We start from the raw sequence: 14,869 nt of genomic DNA, 5'->3' as shown, positions 1-14,869 counted from the left end.
AAACTTCATTATAGGCATTTGTGGTGTGGTTTTAATGCTTGGTAAATGCCTCAAAAATGCACATAGGGCGTTTGGGGAGTGTTTGAAGAGCATTAAATCATTTCGGCAGGACACCAGGTATATGAATTGAGGGGCATGACCATTGAACACGTCAGCTGGTCGACGAGAGGAGATCGTGACAACTTTCTCCTCCGTCGTGAAGCTTATTGGATCCATAACCTCAACACAACACAACCGAGGGGACTTAATACTAACACATCATATTTGTGCTTTTTGAATCGCAGATGAACTTTGGTTATGATGATTCCTCATGATTGAAAAGGGTCACATGCATGATGAAGGGGTCCTGCAAGACTCCGAAACGTTGCCTTGCTGTAACTATGTGATGGTTCATTAAAACCTTTGGACCCACATTGGTGATCCTTGGTGTGCTGGTGACATTTTTTCCTTCCTTAAAGAGCATTAAAAACGCTTCCCAAACACCTGTCTAATGCCTGTCAAATGCTATAGGGATGTTTGGGAAACCTTGTGAATGAGCTCTAAGTCTGGTAAACGGCAGTATCAAATACTCCCTATAAGTAAACAATTATGGCACAATGGTCTGTCTAATGAAAATTTATATTCAATTGCTGGAAATACTTAAAACCAGGAATTTCAGTGTTGTTTTAGATCCTTTAGTTACAGAGAGGGTGTATGTGTTTATGGCAAGGAGAGTGTTCTTTGGTACATGTAAAGAAAGCAGGTGTTCTGTTTTGGTCAGATCATTCCCAAAAATGGATACACTGTTACAAGATGAGCATTACTTAAATAAAACACACAACTTCTTTGTCTTCTCAATTCTATATGATCATGATATGACAAATCCAAACAGTAAGGCTCGGTTCACATTGCCGGATCCGACTTGTGAGACAACAAAACGCATGACATATGAAATCCCACGTTAGTCAATGAGAGCTGTCTTAATTAGCACTACTGAAGTCACTCCGACTTTAGAAAAGATTCTTGTACTATTTCAAGGTGACTTCTACCCAACTTAATGGAAGTCACTTCCAAGTTGGATCCTGATCTATATTGATGTGGTTTGGATCCAACATTACAGAAAGATTACCCAGGCATACCCTGAAAGTTGCTTCAGAGTTGCTTTAGAGTTGCTTCAAAGTCCCTTCAAAGTAGTACTCAAGTCGCCTGGCAAAGTCGCACTGTGATTCATGCAACTTTCGAGTCACAGTGGTGTGAATCAAGACCAAGTCAAGAAAACAAATTAAGGTATTTGGGAGAGTAAAAAGCCACAGGACCTCTCAACACCCAGTCAATGTTTGCCAACTCTCCATACCAAAAACCACACAATAATCTCTTCAGAACAAGTATGATCAATTCAAGCCAAACAAAAAGGAATAAATATTTTGCAGCTCTCTTCCCCAGGAATATTTCTCAGAAAACTAGTGTAGCACTAACCCTTGGGGGTTGCTAAGAGATTTGGGTCCCCTTATAGTCCTGCACAGTCAAGCAATCTGCATTCTCCACACAAACTTGCATTCAAAGTCAGAAATCAGTCCTTGAGCTTTTGCTTTGTTGTTTATTGAGGGGATTTAGAACAGGGTAAGGGAGGTATAGGATGCCCAAGGGAACCAATAACTGGGGACAAACTTCCCAAAACTATTCACAAGCTTTTCTTCTGCAACACAGTCTCTGTTGGAGAGCTAGCCAGTGCTCCTTCCCATATCTGCCCAGTGGGTGCAGGTGTACTCAGATTCTCTGCTGTATGGATTGTGGGTTGACTACTGCACCATGCCTATCAGCTGGGCTGCTCCCTTCCTGCCATACAGGTGGTCCTCATTCAGGGGGGCCAGTGAGTTCCACATTTTCCTCCTCTGCAGCTCCAGGCTCACAGGCAGGCCCCATCCCACTAGGCCTCCTGGCTGCCTCCTTCCTCACAGCCTCAGATCTTCCTCTCAACTCTCCACACTAACCATTCCACACTCCTGCTACTGAGCAGGCTCCAACACCTTTAACCCTTGCCAAGCCTTCTGTTGGGGATTGGCTGAGATCTCTCAAGAGTGCAGCCAGTCACTCCTTAGATCCACCCACTGCCTCCAAGGCCTTCCTCCAAAAGCCTCAGAGTAGGGTGAAATTCCAGAGGGGATGGCCTTTAGAGCCTCACAGCCCTGACCACAATTTGACCCCTCTGGCTATTACACCTGAGCTGCTACTCGACTCCTGTCTAACCATTAGGATCTAGCTCCCCCTAGGAAATAATATTTCTACCATTACATGAGATTTTAAATGATGTCACCTAAAGAACATTAAAAAATTGTTGACATTTCACCTCCTGATCCTCAAAATACACTGCCAACACCATTAAGGTAATACTAAACATCCACTGTTTAATTTACATTATCCCTTCTCTTCCTGCATGTGGATGATGGCACTGTAATTATTGTAATTAAAAAAACATCAAAGTACCCTTTTTCCAAATTGATATACAGCTGCCATATGACCCAAATCTTTCCCAGCCTGTCTGCTGGGAAACATAAGCAGGAGGAGCTTCTAGTCCTCTGCTACTGGTCACAAGTTCAAAATAAATAACAGCTTTTGAAATGCAGATAAAAAAATAATATCAACAAACTGTTTTAAATTGTCATACAAATACATATTTGAAATCAAATCTTTATTATTTTTTGGAAATAACACAATGTGGGCAGATCTCTGCCAGTCACAGGCTGTGACATGCTCCTCCAGCATGAGTCTTAGAATAACAGAGAGGTAAAGCCTCCATCAATCAAGATGCACACATTGTGTTTAGCTCAGATTCAGATGTGATAGGGAGGAAAGGCTGAGCATAGAAACTCATTGAAAACTGTGCAGTAGCTGCCAACATTGCTCTGCAAAATCCTTTACTGCATGGGGGACATAATCAAAAGGGGTAGGTTTAGAATAGTAGGATCGACCAGTTTTTTTTGCAGGATACAGACAACAAATCCCATAGTAGATGAGTGAGTATGAGCAGCATGTAATACAGTATTTATTGATATGATGTGGGTTTAATGTCGCTTTAATAATGCATCACTGATACGTGTGGGGGCTAATTTGGCATTAAAAGAACCCTTCCACCAACTTAAAAAAACACCCAAAAATTACTTCCTGTGGCTTTACTTTCCATAAATGAATTATTTACTTGCAATGTGCCTTTGCACTTAGAAGGTTTGACTATTCCAGAAAGAATTAGTTCTCTATTACAGTTCCCTCCCTCATTGCATGTCACAGCCCTCTCCTTTTCTGGGAGTGTCTAATTATTATCTGTACTGGCAAAGCTTTTCCAGTCCTCCCTCACCTACCTATATAACCTTTTATGTGGATGCTGTGGGGAGATTGAAGGGTAATATCATAGTGTGTTACAGGGGCTGACTGACCATTCGGGCATTGCCCAAGGGCCCGGGGTCAGTAGGGGGCCCGTGAGGGGATCACTGTCCAGTGACAGTGTGAGGAGCGGATGAGAAGGCATTTTCAGATCCCGACCCAGAAGTAGGTCACCTGTCACTTCACGTGGTGGCAGAGTGAGTCGGGTGACGGGAGGGGAGGCTTCTAGCTGCCTTGTTGAAATCCATGCATGTGTCCCTCCACTGCACCGACCATCCCTGACTGTGCATTAGATTTCCCTCCTGGACCCCCCCTCTGGGCTCCTCATACCCCCCCCCCCCCCCCCCCGCAGGTCTCTGATGCTTCCTCTCCTCTGACAATGTCCAGCCCCTCCCCCATCCTCCACTGCAGAGCAGAGGAGAGAGGATCCGCTCTGCCTCCCCTGTCCAGATCAGCCGGTAGCTCTGTGATGCTTCTCTCTCTCTCTCTCTCTCTCTCTCTCTCTCTCTCTCTCTCACCCTCCCTCCATCTCTCTCTCTCTCTCCCATCCATTCTTTCCTTCCTTCCTCCATCCATTCCCTCCCTCCCCTTTCTTCCTTCATCCCCTCCCTTCATTCTTTCATCCCTCCCCTCCTTTCATTCTTTCCTCCCATTCCTCCTTTCATTTCCTTCTCTCTCTCTCTCTCCCTCTCCCTCCCCCCTCTCTCCCCCTTTCCCTCTCCCTACGCCTCTCTCTCCCTCTCCCGCCCTCCCTTTCTCTCCCTCCCTCCCCCTCTCTCTTCCTCTCTCTCTCCCTCCCTCTCTCCCACCCTCTCTCTCCCTCCCTCCCTCTCCCTCCCCCTCTCTCTCCCCCCTTTCCCTCTGCCTTCCTCTCCTCCACCCCCCTCTCTCCCTCCCCCCTCCCTCCCTCCATCTCTCTCTCCCCCATCCATTCCTTCCTTCCTCCATCCATTCCCTCCCTTTTCTTCCTCCACCCCCTCCCTTCATTCTTTCATCCCTCCCCTCCTTTCATTCTTTCCCCCATCCCTCTTTTCATTTCCTTCCTTCTCTCTCTCTCTCTCTCTCTCTCTCTCTCTCTCTCTCTCCACCTTCCCTCTCCCTCTCTCTCTCTCTCTCTCTCTCTCTCCCTCCCCTCTCTCTCCCTCCCCTCTCTCCCTGCCTCCCTCTCTCTCTCCCTTCTCTCCCTCTCCCTCCCCCCTCCCTCTCTCCTATCCATTCCTTACTTCATTCTTCCATCCATTCCCTCTGTCCCTTTTCTTCCTTCCTCCACCCCCTCCCTTCATTCTTTCCTCCCTCCCCTCCCTTCATTCTTTCCTCCCTCCCCTCCTTTCATTCTTTCCTCCCATCCCTCCTTTCATTTCCTTCCTTCTTCCCTTCCTTCATTCCTTCCTGTCTCCATCCATTCCTTCCCTCCCTTTTCTTCCTTCCCTCCCTTCTTTCCTTCCTTCCTTCATCCATTCCCTCCCCCCCTTTTCTTCCTTCCTTCCTTCCTTCCTGCATCCATTCCCTCCCTCACTTTTCTTCCTTCCTCCATCTCCTCCCTTCATTCTTTCCTTCCCTACCTTCCTTAATCCCTTCCTTCCTTCCTTCCTTTCGCTCTCCCTCCCTCCCCTTCTTTCCTTCCTTCATTTCATCCCTCCTTTTTCTTAATTCCTTCCTCCATCCATTTTCTTCCTTCCTTCCTTCCTTCCTCTAGCTACTCCTTCCTTCCGTCCTTCCTTCCTTCCTTCCCTCCTTCCTTCCTTCCCTCCTTCCTTCCCTCCTTCCTTCCTTCCTTTCCTTCTTTCCTTCTTTCCTTCCTCCCCTTTCTTCCTTCCTTCCTTCCCTCCCTCCCTAACTTCCTCCCTTCCCTCCTTTTCCTTCATTCTTTCCTCCATCCATTCCCTCCTTCCCTTTTCTTCTTTCCCTTCCTTCCTCCATCCCCTCCCTTCATTCTTTCCTCCCACTCCTCCTTCCTTTCCTCCTCTTATTTCATCCATTCTCTCTCTCCCTTTTTATTCTTTCCTTCCTCCTCCCTCCCTCCCCCCTTCCTCTTCCTTCCTTACCTCCCTACCCTTCCTTCCTTTTCCTGCATTCTTCCTCCATCCATTTTACTTCTTTCCTTCATTCCTTCCTCCATCCCCTCCCTTCATTCTTTCCCCCCATCCATCCTTCATTCCCTTCCTTCCTCTATCCATTGCCTCCCTCCCTTTTCTTTCTTTCTTTCTTTCTTTCTCTCTCTCTCTCTCTCTCTCTCTCTCTCTCTCTCTCTCTCTCTCTCTCTCTTCCTTCCTTCCTTCCTTCCTGCCTTCCCTCCATCCATTCCCTTCGTTCCGATGTAAGGGGGTACAGGTTCTGTTTATTCATTCCAATCTAATGACAGCCCAACATATACTAGTGCTCCCTGTTCACTCCCTACTGACATTGTCCACTGCCCCCACAAAATCATTGTGAAAAAAATAATACAGAAATAAATTGTAAAAAATATTTAAAAATTAGATTATAAAAATTTAAAAACTCTGACACCCACACCATTGCTCTACTAACACCATCCACTGGCCATCCAAAAGCATTTTGAAAAAATAGCTCTGTTCTCACAGTTCAGAGAATAAGCTCATTCAATGTAATGTGCAACCAATCAGACATGTATTCACTTACTGCATCCGCTGCAGCATTCTGGGATATTACGGGGCGTCCCTAGGGTTGGTGTCACCTGGTGCGGTAATACTTAGTGTCACACCTCCGACGATCCCCGCAGGATGGATCGGATCTGCAGATTGAGCATAATGGATCGGAGTCCGTTCCATTATGCTCCCCAATCCGCAAATCCAATCCATCCTGCGGGGATCGTCAGCTCGCAACCAAATACAGGGTTAACTGATCTCTCCACGAGCTCCACAAAAAGGTAAGTTTTAAAGCAAGCTGACGATCCCCGCAGGATGGATTGAATCTGTGGATTGGGGAGCATAATGGATCGGACTACGATCCATTCTGCTCAATCCGCAGATCCGATCCATTCTGCGGAGATTGTCGGAGGGGTGTAAAAATTACTTTTCCGTGGAGCGGGTCCGGTGTCACCCCGTGTGATAGGTGTCACTCGGTGCAGTGCGCACCCCCCCACCTGTCTAGGGACGCCACTGGAATTTCAGTGATTCTGAGAATGCATCAAAATTCAGGCATTGCTGGGTTATTTTGACATGTTCTCAGGTATGTTTACAAGTAAGCTTGCAATAAGCAACATGCATAAAATTTGCTAAACGCACATGTAATCCTATAGGAAGATTTTTGTTGAAATTAAGGCAGTATGTGCTTTATGCATCAGGGATTGGTCTTCAAATGCTGGACTGTTGCAAGTTGACACACAATAAATGAGATGCTCTACAACCATGGACCCCAGAATGAGCTAATGCACCTAAATATAATACCACCAATTGCACCCTACCCCAACAATGGGACTAAACATGGTTTTGGTTGCAGATCCTTCATCTTCATCTGCCCTCATAGCAAATGAGATGCTAGCAGCACTATTAAAATCTCATAGAACTTAAACATTCACTTTTCTGTGGATGAGGTCACAGATGTTTCCAGCTTGCCTCTTTATCAAGACAGAGGTAGTAATAGAAACTACAGCCTTGTAGAAACAGGTGGTTGCAGAATGAATGGTTTTGTACCTTTTATACCTGATGACAGCTGCAGCTGCTGAGACTTTACTCATAGGACACTGCCCATGACCTCAATTTTGTGAAGAAGAGCTTTGATCCACTCAAAAACGGGAAAAAGCACATGTTTTGCGATGATTAGAAAATTGTAAACCATATAAAAATGAAGCCATCACAGTTTGATCCTATCCATAAAGCGTTGTAGTCAGTAGGCCACTATTCATTACATAGGAATTAAGCTAGGATTGCCCGAGGCTATCCCTTAATACTGTGCAGATAAAGTGTAAGCCTGTGTTGTCGGAGTCTGTCCATACGCCTTATGATGAGACACCACATTTTTGCCATTCCAATGCAGCAAGGTCATGTTGGATATTGTCCCGTATCCCGTAATGACATACACAAACAGTGCCACTGGAGGAAATTCATCATCTGACCTACAGCTGTTCTAAATATACTGGAGAAGCAGTGCTGAAAGCCCCTGCTGACCGTGAAAACCTGTGAAGTGTTCTCACTGCATGTTCTCTATAAGATGGACAGGAGCTGGGCCTAGGAATAGAGGGTGATGATATTTAAGAGGAGAAGGAAGAGTGACTACATTTTTTTCTCCTGACTACCAGCTCACTAATCATTTTTAGAATTAAAGAGTAGGATGAGTAAGTGAATTTAGCGTGTAAATGGTCTTATATCTTCAGTACAATTGCAGAAAAAATATGTATGACTCTGCATAAAAAATACGTATTGATTGCTGTGATTCCATGTCTCCAGCTGTCAGCTATAATGCGTGTAACAAATGTGTCCTCAACCATCACCATTGTAATGTTGTAACCAGGAAAAAAAAAGATTCTGAGATAGAAGATTCTAAGTCCAGGATTTAGTTGTTGCTATCTTTCATTGAATATGCACTGTCATTTCTAGTTTTGGATAGAGTAAGAAATAGGTATAACCCCATGCTAGGTTTGAAATGCTGGGTAGATTCCCACTTTCTAATTGTCCACGTTGTTATTGTCACTGGGACAGAAAATAATGTGAATTTCACATTATTTGAAATGTCAGTGGAACAGGAGATAAGGGACAACCTTGAGGACACCTGTTCACAATCACACCTTATTTATTCAGTTTTTGCCAGCACGTATATTTGAGAGCAACTATTTTCAAGGATGAAGTACATGAAGGGCAAAATTAGAACCAAAAACCAAAAAAAATAGAACCTTGAGAATTCATTGAGAATTCCCATGAGCTACTACATCTATCGAACCAGGAATTGATGCATTCGTTTATCAAAAACCGTGTCAAATATCGCACTAGTTTTATGTTGCCCTCTTTCACGTTTATAATAAAAAATATTACAGAAAAATTAAGTTTTATTACTCAGATACCTACATTATGTATGTCAGTGATCGTTAACTTGTGATCTGCCTGACTTTTTCTGCTCATCAGTTATACTTATTGTTAGTGTATTTTATGTGTGGCCCAAGACAATTCCTCTTCTTCCAGTGTGGCCCAGGAAAGTCAAAAGGTTGTACACCCCTGGTCTAACAGAAGATTTCTCCTTACTTTGGAGAAATTTATTCTCCCTGTTATGGAACAGAAAGTGAAGGTAAATCTCCAATGGGACACAGATGGAAAAAAAGTGGCAGGAGGGTTGTGGTTAATGCTACTTTCACACTGATCCTAGTTCTTTGATCCGAGTTTTTACCACATTACTGCCATGTTTTTACTGCATTTTTGCTGCACTTTTATCGCTTTTTTTTACAGGAAAAGTGACTCAAAAGCACATCTTTGATGCGGTTTTTCCGCAGTTTTTATTTATTTCAATGAGGAGGGGCATGTCTGATGCGGTTGCACCTGACCTGCAATGGATCAGTGTGAAGACTTCCATAGGAATACATGGTCACATGTTTTCTTCCACTTTTTTTATGCAAATACAAGAAAAACTAATCAGTGTGAAAGCAGCCTTACTGTTTCCATCTTTATCCAAGACTAAAAAACACATTTTGGCTACAAATACACGTTACGTTTACATAAAGGGGTTGTTGTGGTTTCTCCAAAAACTATTGTGTCAAGCCTTCTTTCCCAAAGTGTGTTGCCAATGCTGCCATCCATTCATCTTAATAGATTACTGTAGAGATCTGTTGTTTATGAGGATGGCAGGTAGTGGTTTTAGATGCTCTGATGCTGCAAGGAAAGTAGGTAAGGGTGACAGATGTTTATATTTACTTATTTCAACAGGTCTTGTCTTGTTTTATAACAGTACCATGCCTCTTTAATTTGATCGGGGTTCTTCTTTTAAAAAGAATAATATGCGATCGCTGCAGTTTTTGATGCCTGTGGCTAATACATGAAGCATTTTTTCCTTTTTTTTTAATAATAGACTATTTAATAGATAATTCAATGCAGAACGCTCAACAGAATTTTGACTTATGATTTCTTCACAATGTTAGATCAGGGGGATGGTGGATGCCATCACTTTATTCCTTATCGACCTTATGTCTCTTTCATATATGTGTCGTTTCCCCCCCATCTTTAGCCCCCCCCATTATAAGATGCCCCCACTGCTTTAATTAAGCCCCTGCGGTTTGCAGAAATGTGCCTGTCTGGTGTCATTATTTTCCCGGGGGATCTTTATAATTACCCACATCCATCGCTGGATGCCTGCAAGCTGCTGCATCCTTATTACCAGCCCGCTAATCGTTGCGTCCTCAGGAACAGCTGCTCTGCAAGTTCTATGCATGAGAGTGGGAGGGGGTCCCCGAAGCTGTCACATCTTCCCCCTTCTCATTTCAATGCTTTCCTTATTATAATGGGCCACAGTCCATGTCCTATGAATGAGTGCTCTGGTCCAGTGTGGAGATATTAACACCACTGATCTAACTAATGTATTGTACATAAGAGGTGTTAAATGCTTTTGTTACCATCCAGAGCAACTATGCTCTTGTGTGATTTTTTAATATTAGTAGTAGTACTTCTGCAAATAAAACTCTTTTTATGATCCAGTCCAATGTGAAACATACATGAAGCAATCTTTCACCCATTAGAGGAAGGATCCCCTATTTGGTTGTGTACCAAATTACGAGAAGGTAATTATAAATACATTAGTCCTTTCCATATAGCTTGACCTATTTTCTGTGAAGAGTAGTTTTCATGGCAAGCATATTTAAACCACAACTTCAGACAAAACATATTGCCCAATATTAAATATGTCATGTTATTAGCTATTTGCGTTTTTCATTCATTTTTGCCCCTGACATGACAAATAAAACAATTTGTTCTCCTTTTTAGCCAATGACTGCTCCTCGAGCCTCTCTGCTACACTGTGGATCATGATATTGAATACTATGCAAACAAACACACCTAGTAGGCTGTCAGTTACAAACAACAGTATGGCATATAGATAATTTACCTTTAAGTAAAAACCTTAATACTTAGTATTCAGCCCTTATATTGCACATATGGGACTATAGACACTGATGGACATATGCATTTTGTTTCATAACAAATCAATTTTCAGCAGCAAATGTGATTTTCGGAGATTCAAATGCACATTTTAACGAATGTCAACAAATCCGTAAAAAGTTATAGCAAAATTAACCACTTCCAGTCCGGACACTTTCATCCCCTTCCTGTCCAGGCCAAGTTTCAGCTTTCAGTGCTATCACACTTTGAATGACAATTGCGCGGTCATGCAACACTGTACCCATATGAATTTTTTAGCATTGTTTTGAGACAGATAAAGCTTTATTTTGGTGGTATGTATTCACCACTGGGCTTTTTTTTTTTTTTTACTATGTAAATGAAAAAGTCCAAAAATTTTGAAAAAAAGTGTTTTTCTTATAAAATTTTGCAAATAAATAATATTTCATCATACATTTTGTCCAAAATTTATTCCGTTATCTTTTAGTTAAAAAAAAATAACCTAAATAAGTTTATAACCAAAAATTAAATTTTTTAAACTTTTTTTTTACATTTTTATTTTATTTTTTATATTATTATTTATGAGGGTTTTTTTCATACTGTCACCCTAGTAGTACAGTGTCACCATGGTGACACTGTACTACTTGTGGGGGGTGATGAAGATTTTTTTTTTTTGTTTGCACTGATTGCTTTTACACCATTCTTGCAGCCATTGAGAACTACTGTGTGAGCTGTGACTGGTCACAGCTTGTCACATGGTACAAGGCTGTTGTGAATAGCCTTGTACCATGTGACCTCTGTGATCATTCACTGACTTCACACGTAGTAAGCAATGATGTCAGAAGTGACATCTTGCTTACTACTCTGCATGTAATCACTGATTGGTCCCGTCCAACAATCGGTGTTTCACTGTGTCCGGAGGACACAGCAGGCACCGGATCGCGGTTCTGTACGCTCCCGGGGAGCGCGTACAAGCAGGGACGGGGAGGCTATTTATAAACGGCCACCTGACCCTGCACTGCCACCGCCCGGGCGTTTATATACAATGGCCGGACGGGAGGTGGTTAACAAATGCATTTGTTTTATTTGGATGACGTCACACAATGCGATAGTAGTTCAGGCCCATGGGGAAATTAATTACAAATTCATTCAATAATTCAGATTTGAGTAAATGTGTGATTTAAATTGAATTTGTACTTGTCACAGCCAGTCAGTTCAGTTCCACAGTCTAATCCATTTCTAAGGTTTGAAAAATTTGGGACTGCTGAATTTTGAACTATTTATTCCATTGCATTGGAAAATATTGAATCCTTCTCAATAGTTTTGACATATGAATATCAAATCAACCCGAAACACCGAAACCGAAAACCAATATAAACAGCAATCTTACAAAAAAAATGCAGAATTTTTAGAATCCACCCGGACCAATGAATATATAAAACAACTGCCAAAAATATTAAACAAATTCTGAAAACTAATCGGCTCAACATAACGAATATGATCAAACAAAATTCTTCAATGAATGAATGAATACAAAACTAAATGAAAATTTAAAGAAAGCATATGCCTTGTACACTGGTATCAATAAACTGGTAGGGAGGTCAATTACTTTCATTTCTGCATCCAGTGCTGGCCTCCCAACTGTATGTCCAGTCTCCATGTATCTCAGCTTGGGGATGGGTGAGGTCAGAACATTAATAGGAGAAGGGGGAGAGGGAGGCCTATAAATAAAGGTATCACGCCTTGTTAATGGATTTTACTGGTGCCACACCCCTTATTTACAAGACACTGAAAAGCATAAGAACCCAAACTAGAAAAAAACTAATGGGGCTTTAAGAGGCATCACACCAAAAAGATCAATATTCAAAATATAAAAGGTTACAGCTTTACTGAACAATATTAAAACCATGGTTGTAGTGAAGGTTTTCAGCATTCACGGCTCATATTAAAAAGCTTGTGCAAAATAACAGGCTTATTACATGACATTACAAAAGCATATCCTTGGATGACATAAATACATAAATAACATAGTTGACATAATTTCTCCAAGATTTTACATCGATCTCTTCACCGACGCATTGCACAGGACAATAGCCCGCTTCCTCAGGGAGATATAACATTGAATTCTAAAATTATACAAACAAAGCCAGCATAAGCATACAGCATACCAAAAGAATATCAAAGAAAGTAATGCAAACAAATTAATAATATGGGACAACAGATAAAGTGTAACAGATATAGTGTAACAGATATAGGGTAGTATACCTGGAGTAATCATCTAAAAAAGTGAGAAAATACCTTCTTTCCTGGAGTCAATTTTCCCAAATCTGAATGAATAAAGTCCAGAGGTTGTTTAGCTCTACTGTTACTCTTCTTTGGAAAGGCTTTTCTTGCTATTTTCCTTTTATTCAGCTGGTACGGTTCATTGTTTGATCACATGGAATAATTTTTATTTCACTTGGATAGTCATTTTCAGTTAATTTCTTTATTATGTCAGGATTTCTGTGCCCAAGTTGTCTGCTGTGCCATGTGTGAATGCAGTTTGAATGTTTTTCCTCTTTGGCAATATTAACCACTTCATTTCAGTTCAACCGATACAGTTCATCTATAATTTTAGCCTTTGTAATTAACCGCTTAAGGCCCACCCACAGTACATTTACTGCTGCAGGGTAGGCCCTGTGCACAAAATCACATATGTATGTGATTCTGTATTTATGGGTAGGGGGCGCGCGCCAGACGCGGGGGCGCGCACCGCCGATCGTGGCCCCGGGTGTCAATAACCGGGTCCCGGCCAGTGATTACCCACCGATCACCGACAAGGAGGAGGGCTGCACTGTTTACCAACAGCCTTCCTCCCTGTCAGCTTGGGCATACTGCTTGGGATGGCTGAGCACAGCCATCCCGATCAGTGTGCTTTACAGTGAAACACCCCCCCCGCCCCCTAGTAAAACACTCCCATCACACAGTTAACCCTTTGATTGCACCCAAATGTTAACCCCTTCCTGCCCAGTGCCATTAGTACAGTGTCAGTGCTATTTTTTTAGCACTGATCACTGTATAGGTGTCACTGGGGATGTCAGTGACACCAAATCAGTCCCCCTCCCCATGTCAGAATGCCCGGCACTGTCCCACAGTCCCACTATAAGTCGCTGATTGCTGCCATAAGTCGCTGATTGCCAGTTATTAGTATAAAAAAAAATTCCAGTATCTAAATTGCCATTTGTAGATGCTATAACTTTCACGTAAACCATTTAATTTACACGTATTGAGATTTTTTTAGCAAAGACATGTCACAGAATACATTTTGGCCTAAATTTATGCCAAAATTAGATTTTTACATTTTTTTACTGGACATGTTTAATAGCAAAAAGTCCAAAATATTGTTTTTTTTCTCAGAATTGTTGGTCTTTTTGTTATAGCGCAAAAAATAAAAAAATGCACAGGCAATCAAATACCACCAAAAGAAAGATCAATTCATGAGAAAAAAAGGCCGTAAATTTAATTTGCATTACCGTGCAATTGTCAGTTAGAGTAACGCAGCGCCGTAACGCAAACCGCTTCTGTAACCGTTCCCTGACCGCCTTATAGCAGAAATACTGCTACAGGACATCACGGGTGTGCAAAATCACATATATATATATATATATATATATATATATATATATATGTTATTTGCGCTCCTGTGGTTTTCACGCCCCTCCCAGATAGCGTCAGATTGCCCTTCAGTACACCAGTAATCACATTTAACCCCTTGATTGCCAGAAACGCCCATACACAATAGACCTCCATTGCAAGTATAGTGTCTGAACGGATCAATATCTTTGATCAGATCAGCACTTTACCAGCATTCACATTAGTATAGTGTCCCCAAAAACACAGCTTTAGTGGGATCAGCCCTGCCAGCACCTGCATATAGCCCCTATGCTTACCCCCCCCTTCTCCCCCAGCAAGTGTCAGTAGGTAACTGTGACTTGATACATTGCACACAAAACCGCAGTGTTCGCAGAATCAGGCTTGATCTCTGTTAGCACTTGCTGGTAAATTTTGATGACTCTCATATGCAGCAGAGTGCCAGTACTAGTGCCACTCTACCGCTTGGTGAACTGGCGAGCACCAGCGACCTAGTACATCCTGGTCTTTCACATACCAGCACTGTAGTATCACTTGGTGAAGAAGCCCACGTGACTCGGTGGGCGAAACGCGTTACATCATTTTCGGGTGACGCCAGCGCATACGCAGTCCCAATTGGTCGATACACATCACGCTGGACAAGCTTCCCTGCACTCACTATCTGCATGTAACTTGATCTCCTACACTACATACAATGTAGTCCTATCCAGCCGCTCTGCTGCATGCTCTGCAAAGCCTCCTAAACCCAGTTGCTCCGCCGCATACTCTACAATCTCTCTGAGTTTACATATTATGACTTAAACTACATCACTGTGTGCTCTGTATTAAATAAC

The sequence above is a fragment of the Staurois parvus genome, unplaced genomic scaffold, assembly GCF_062004578.1.
Source record: "Staurois parvus isolate SC_StPar_1 unplaced genomic scaffold, SC_StPar_1.0 ptg000104l, whole genome shotgun sequence".
Classification (NCBI taxonomy): Eukaryota; Metazoa; Chordata; class Amphibia; order Anura; family Ranidae; genus Staurois; species Staurois parvus.
Note: the sequence above shows the minus strand (reverse complement) of the source record.